This window comes from Orycteropus afer, unplaced genomic scaffold (genome assembly GCF_000298275.1).
Source record: "Orycteropus afer afer isolate SDZICR_OR568_19922 unplaced genomic scaffold, OryAfe1.0 scaffold00017, whole genome shotgun sequence".
NCBI lineage: Eukaryota > Metazoa > Chordata > Mammalia > Tubulidentata > Orycteropodidae > Orycteropus > Orycteropus afer.
In genome coordinates this window covers 2,922,961-2,930,848 of record NW_006921604.1, presented here as the reverse complement: position 1 = coordinate 2,930,848, position 7,888 = coordinate 2,922,961, and positions in this window count along the sequence as shown.

Genomic DNA, 7,888 nt, shown 5'->3' with positions numbered 1-7,888 from the left:
TTCCTTTGTTAAATTTGCCAGTGGTTTGTTGAGTTTATTAGTCTTTTCAAAAAACCAACTTCTAGCCTTGTTGATTTTTTCTATTGTCTTTCTATTTTCTATTTCATTTATTTCTGCTCAAAAGTTTATTATTTCTTTTCTTTTGGTGACTGCAGGCTTTTTTTTTTTTTTTTGCTGCTCTTTTTCTAATTGCTGGAGATGTTGAGCTAAGGTGTTGATTTGAGTTCTTTCTTCTTTTTTGATGTGGGCATTTATTGCTATAAATTTGCCTCTGATCACTGCTTTTGCTGTGCCCCATAGATTTTGATATGTTGTGTTTTCATTCTCATTTGATAATTTTTTAATTTCACTTTCTATTTTTCTATTGCCCAGTCATTTTCAAGGAGGGTGTTAATCAGTTTCCATGTGCTTGCTCATTTTCTGTTCCTCTTCCTATTGTTTATTTTAATTTTATTCACTGTCATCTGAGAAGATGCTTTGCAGTATTTCAGTATTTTTAAATTTATTAAGGCTTGCTTTGTGGCCTAACATAAGGTCTATCCTGGACAATGTTCCACATGCACTGGAAAAGAATGTATGTTGTGCTGTTGTTTGGTGAAGTGTTCTGTAGATGTCTGTAAGATCAAGTTGGCAAGCTGTATTGTTTTGTTCTTCTGTGTCTTTATTGTGTTTCATTCCAGTTGTTTTATCTTTGATTGAAAGTGGTGTATTAAAGTCTCCTACTATGACTATGGAGGCATCATCTATTTTTCTTTTCAATTTCTGTTAAAGTCTGATTTATGTATTCTGGGGCACTTTCATTGGGTCCATAGATAATTATTATGGTTATGTCCTCTTCTTCAATCAATCCTTTGATCATTACAAAATGTCCTTCCTTGTCTCTTATGGTGGTTTTTGTCTTAAAGTCAGTTGTATCAGAAATTAATATTGCCACTCCTGCTCTTTTATGGTTGCCATTTGCTTGACATATCTTTTCCCAATCTTTGATTTTTAGTCTATTTATGTCTTTCTCTATAAGATGTGTCTCTTGTGGACAGCATATAGATGGGTTATGTTTTCTTATCCAGTCTGCAACTCTCCATCTCTTGAGTGGTGCATTTCATCCATTGACATTCACTGTAATTACTGACAAGTATGAATTTGTTGCTGTCATTTTGTTTTGTGGATTTTTTTTTTTTTTTTTTGGTGGTGTTGATTTATTTGTTCCATATAATTTTCTGTGCTGAGCTCGTTTTGTTTATGAATCATGTTATCATTTCCTTTGTTGCTATTGTTTTAGTATTTCCTAAATATTTGTGTTTGTCCTCTTTTTAATTTTGATGTGGAGGTTTATCATTTTTGTTTGAGGTTACCCTGTGATTTATAATATTCTTCCCAAGTTTACAATAGTCCATTCTATCTTGCAACTGTCTTCACTTCCTCACCATTTAGAAGATTAAGAAGTTCTGTAACTACATTATTTATTCCTGTTTTTTGGTTTATAATTGTTCTCATTTGCCAATTGACATCTTTGGTTCCCTGCTTACAGTCTTGTAGGCTTATTTACTTTGGATACTTCCATAACTGGGTTGGTTTCTGGGTTATGTCATCATGTGTGTTAATGGTCAGTTACTGTTTGCTGTTGTCGGTTTCTGTCCAAAGGACTCCCTTTAATATCTCTTGTAAATTCTGTCTGGTTTGAACAAATTCCTTTAATATCTACTTATCTGGAAATGTCCTAATTTTACCAACATATTTGAGGCACAGTTTTGCTGGGTATATAATTCATGGTTGGAATTTTTTTTCTTTTAGGGATTTATATATTACCATCCCATTGCCTTCTCACCTGAATGATTTATGCTGAGAAATCACAGCTCAGTCTTAATGGTTGCTCTTTGTAGGTAACATTTGGTTTTTCCTGTGTTGCTTTCAGGATTCTTTCTTTGTCTTTGATGAGTTTGATGATGATATGCCTTGGTGATTTTCTTTTGGGGTCTATCCTGTTTGGGGTTGTTGGACTTCTTGAATAGATATATTCTCTCTTGTCTTCGATCATATCAGGGAAATTCTCTTCCAACAAATCTTCAACAACATTCTCTGTGGTTTTATTGGTCTCTTTCTGTTCTGGAATTCTGATGACATGTAGGTTACTCCTTTTAATGGTATCCCACATGCATGTTAGGCTTTCTTCATTTTGTTTTGATCTTTTTTCTGACTGATCTGTTCCAAAGAAGTATTGAGGTATTTGTCTTCAATCTCTCTAATTTTGTCTTCCATTGATTCAATTTTTCTCATTTGCCCATTCAATGTGTTATCTATTTTTGAGAATTTAGATTCTAGATTTCTTTCTGTAGATTTTGTACAATTTCTAATTTTTCAATTATTTTGTCATTTTTTTCTTGTATTGTCTTCCATAAGTGTTCAAGGGTTTTCTCTGTGTTTTCCTCAATTTTGTCAGTGTTTTCCTTGATCTGTCTCTCAATCTGTTGAAGGTACCTAAATATAATTCTTTTGAATTCTGTATCAGGGAGTTTCAATGCAGCTGCTTCCTCAGGGATGGGTTCCAGGTCTGTATCCTGGTCCCTTGTTTCTACTGCTTTATCTTGCTTCTTTGTGTGGATGGTGATGGTCTGTTGTCTCCAAGACATTGTGACTTTTTGTGTTTATATTTAATTGATGATTATATTTTGGAGTAACTTCCCCAAGATTTTTGTTTTCTTTGTTTGTATGTATCTGAGTAAGCACGGTACTGTGCTCCTCTATTCACTAGTTCTCGGCACTTACACATTCACCACCTGTCTCCTTTCCAGCAGTCAGCAGTCATGCCCCCATAAGTCCATGCTGTCTTTGGCAAGTGGAGCCTATTCTTAGGTCCCTGGAATCTGAGAATGGTGTCACTTTATATCCAAAATGGCCACCATTTGTAAACATTCAAAATGGCTGTGCTCTCCAGACAGCTGGACGTCCACAGCTCAGTTTGTCCCTGCTTTGCTGTTTCCCTCCTCAGTCATCAGCTACCCATGCAGTAGTCCATACAGCCCTTGGTGAGCAAGGCCGATTTTTAGGTTAATTATCATCAGCTCCTAAAAACACTTGGAAATATTCAGGCTGTCTGTGCCATCAGGACAGATAATAGTCTGCAGCTCTGTCTTCTTACTCACAGTTTTCATTCAGGTTCTTTTGCTAGTTGGTGTTTAATCCACTTCTGTATCCTTCCTTTCAAAGTTCAGGGCTCCAAGATTATCTTCTGTATCTATGTCAACTGGTTTCTCCCTTTTTTTTTTTTTTTTTTTCTGTTAAACAGAGCCTGTGTAGCTTCCCTGCCTATTCCACCATCTAACCTGAAGTCTTGGTTTTTTTGTCTTGTTTTCACTTTTTTGGCGTTTTTTTTTTTTTAATTTTTATTTTTGTTTAACTGAGTGGGAGATAGCAATATTGCCCATACGACCAAACCATACCCACACCTCTAGCAGCCTCACCTACTGTGTGAAGGCCACCAATTGCTTTTGCGCCAACTGGCCAACAACACACAACAGACAACACTCTAAACTAACACAGACTGAGGTAGAAAATCTGAACAGACTCCTAACAAAAGAAGAAACTGAACAGGTAAAAAAAAAAAAAAAAATTACCACCCCTCCCCCCCCAAAAAAAGTCCTAGCCCAGATGGTTTCACTGGAGAATTCTACCAGTCATTCAGGGAAGAGCTGACATCAATTCTACTCAAGCTATTACAGAACAGAGAAAAGGATCAAATACATTTTATGAAGCAAGCATAATTCTGATGCCAAAAGCAGGCAAAGAGACCACTAGAAAGGAAAACTATACATCAATATCTCTCATGAATACAGGTACAAAAATCTTCAATAAAATCCCAGTCAATAGACTCCAAGAACATATCAAAAAAATAATACATCATGACCAACTGGGATTCATCCTAGGTATGTGATGATGGTTCAATATTAGAAAAACAATCAATGTAATCCATCACATAAGTAAAATAAAGGAAAAGAATCACATGATCACATCAATAGATGCAGAAAAGGTGTTTGATAAAATCCAACACCCATTCCTGATAAAAACTCTCAGAAAAATAGGAAAAAAAGGGACATTACTCAACACAGTAAAGGGCACAGATGCAAAACCAACAGCCAACATTATTCTCAATGGAGAGAGACTGAAACCATTCCCCTTCTGAACAGGAACCAGACAAGGATGCTCTCTATCTCCACTTGCATTCAACATTGTATTGGAAGTCCTAGCCAGGCAAGAAAGGGAAATCAAAGGCATCCAAATAGGCCAGGAAGAAGTAAAACTATCCCTTTTTGAAGATGATATAACCCTATATATAGAAAACCAAAGAGACCCAGGAAAAAAAATTACTGGAACTTACTGAAAGATTCAGCATAGAGCCAGATACAAGATCAACATACAAAAATCAGTTGGATTCCTCTACACCAGCAAAAAGGTCTCTGAATAGGAAATAAGGAATCAATACCATTTACAATAGCTACCTAAAAGATAAGATACTTTGGAATAAATCTTACCAGATACCCAAAAGACCTATAGAAAGAAAACTATAGAACACTATTTCAAGAAACTTTAAGAGATCTACACAAATGGAAGGACATACCATGGAGAGGGAGACTGAATGTTGTGAAAATGTCAATACTACCCAAAGCAATGTATACATTCAATGCAATCCCAATCTAGATTGCATCAACATTCTTTAAAGACATGAAAAAAATAATCACTAAGTTTATATGGAAAGGAAAGAGACCTCGTATAAGAAAAGCACTATCGAAGAAGAAGAAAACGTAGGAGGTCTCACACTCCCAGATCTCAAAACCTGCTATACAGCACAGTTGTCAAAACTGCCTAGTACTTGTACAACAACAGACACATACACCAGTGGAACAGAATTGAGGACCCAAACACAGATGCATCAAACTATGGTCCACTGATCTTTAACAGATAGATAGTCTCTTTCACAAATGGTGCTGGAAAAACTGGACACTCATTTGCAGAAAAATGAAACAAGGTCCATACCTCACACCATACACATAAAACTAACTCCAGATGGATCAAAGACTTAAATATGAAACCTAAAACTATAAAGTTCATCAAAAACAAAATAGGGGCAAACTTAGGGACTCTAACTTATGGCATAAATAAACTATAAAGCACAACCCAAGATGCACAAACAGCAGAAGATAAACTAGATAATTGGGACCTTCTAAAAATTAATTTCTTATGTGCATCAAAAGTCTTCTCCAAAAGAGTAAAAAGAGAACCTACCAAATGGGAAAAAAATATTCAACAATGACATATTGGACAAAGGACTTATCTCTAAATTTTATAGAAAACTCCAACACCTCAACATCCAAAAGACAAACAATCCAATGAAAAAATGGATTCAAAAAAGCTTTTGGTATATATATAACCGTGTGTTTGTGTGTGTGTGTGTGTGTGTGTGTACCAAAGATTACTAGTGGTTAGCAGGGGTAGGATGGAGGGAAAAGAGGGAAGCTTTTGTTTGGAGGGCATTGAATTTATGCTAATAGGTGGTGGAATATTTTAGAAAAGGATAGCAATAATGGTGGCACAACATGAAAAATGTAATCAATGTCCCTGTGCTGTAAACGTGGAAGTGTTATGTTGGCAAATGTCTTGTTGTGTGTGCTTTCACAATAAAAGTAACTAAAACAAAAAAAAAGTGAAAAGTGAAATCCATTAATAACTTTCTGTGGGTTAAAGATTAACCAAATTATCATTTTGTTGTCTAAGTTTTCTGATATATGGATATATCATTTTCGTTTGGAATAAATAACACATTTGACTAAACACAAGATGTAGTTCAAAGTGAAGGTGATGTTGAGATAAGGTGAGTTGATCTGAGTGTTCAGGCTAGAACACACACTTGGGGCTAACGGCTTTTCCTTGAGTGCCTTTTATAAACCAAACCACAGTTCCTGGTAGAATGGTGTGATGTCATCAGTGGCTGAGGGCTCCGGAATCTTGGAGACCATTGGATACTGAATCTTTGGCTATAGTCAGTGCTCTTTTAAAACACTGTTGTGCGACTGCGCTCTGGGTAAGTGTGAAACCCAGCTTCAGAGTGCCTAGGTCTTGAGACAGTCTTGAGTTGCGCACCCAGGGTGAGCGTCACTCTTTCCTGTACTAGACTGAGTCTTTAGATTCTGAACTATATTCCAAGTGACGGGGAAGGGATCACCTGGAAGTCTCCTGATGAGTGACTAGGATTCAGCAGGAACAAAAACAGGTTTTAAATTTGGGAAAAAGGGACAATAGGAAGGGATGTGGGCAAAAAGGAAAATGAAGTTAAAATAGAGGAGGGGACAGAGAGAGAAAAGCTGACTCAGAGAGAACTCAGGAATCTACAGAGCAATGGCTGCCTTGAGAGCCTGCAGGGAGCCACTGGGACAGTGGAAAGAGAGAACTCTTGTCCTCAGGTGGATTGACACTGACACTGGCCTTCTTGTAAAGGCCTTGGCCCTGCCTCAGTCAGGTTCAAAGGCCCTTTCAGACAGACATGGGTCACTCTGCTTTTGTTTTATGCCAGGCTTGATTTCCCATATTCACTGACTGGCACAAATAGCTAAGAACTTGGCTATTAAGCAAAAGGTTGGCAGTTCAAGTCTACCTAGAGGTACCTTTAAGAAAGTCCTGGCAACATACAACACAGCCATAAAAAACCCAACGTAGCATATTTCCTCAAGACACATGAGGTTGCCATGAATCTGAATACATTCATTGGCAACTGGTTTGGTATTCTTGGTTTTGATTCTCCATGAATTTTAGTGATTCACAGGGCTATTTAGGCAGCACTGACAACAAAATAAGTATTTGATATTATCCAGCTTGCCCCTAATGGAAATGTGATATGTAGTCCAACTGTTGCTGCCCTTGGGTACCCATCAGACACATGCTCTAATACCAAATCCAAAGAGCTCTACCCTCAGACAAGGGACAACCCTAGACAAGTCATTCCACTGTCTCCATTTCCTCATCTATTAATCTTATCTCACAGATCACTGTAAAGATTACATGTGGTGATCTTTAGTACATAGACCAATATCTGAAATGTATGAAGGAATCAATAACTGTTACTCACTGCCATCAAGTCAATTCCCAACTCACAGCAACCCCCACTGGGTTTCCAAGGCAGTAGATCTTCCATAGAAGATGGGCAATCTACTTCTGCAAAGATTTATGGCCTCAGAAACCCAATGGGGATTGCTTTGAATCAGAAATCGATTCGATGGTAGTGCCTAACAGTTATTATTGCAATTTTAATTATTATTATGTTGCACAAGAAGCAGTTTAAGCAGAAGGAAATGTCTCAGTAGGAATCAGTTTTGGGTCCCTTCCATTTTTTGTACCCAGAGAAATATAAAGGATCATTTTGAGCTCCACACCAGCCTTCTCAGAGACGGCACCAAGCCAAGAGGACCCAGAAAACTGTGGTCAGAAGAGGAGGGTCTGCATGGAGGGGAAGACAGGTGCGTGGTCATTCACCCCTTTATCCAGGGTCTCTGAGTGAATGAAGGGGATCGAACATCATGGCTCTGGCACCATCTCACATTTCCTCAGCTCTCCTGACTTAGGTTCTTCAGGGGACAGTGGGAGGAGTGTCCAGGACAAAGAAGGGAGGTTACTTTTTGTTCACTTTTGTACCTCTGCCAGACACTTATGTACCTCTGCCAGAAAGAAGACTGGAGAATTCCACATTCACCTCCATAGAGGTGTCCTCCAGGCAGAAAGATCCAAGGAAAGATCTTTCTTCAGATCAGGAGAGCAGCTGTTGCCTGACAAAGAAAGGTAAACAAGTCATTCATTTCAATTTCTAGCCTCCTTTGTAGGTAAAGGAGCTCTGGCATTGCAGTGG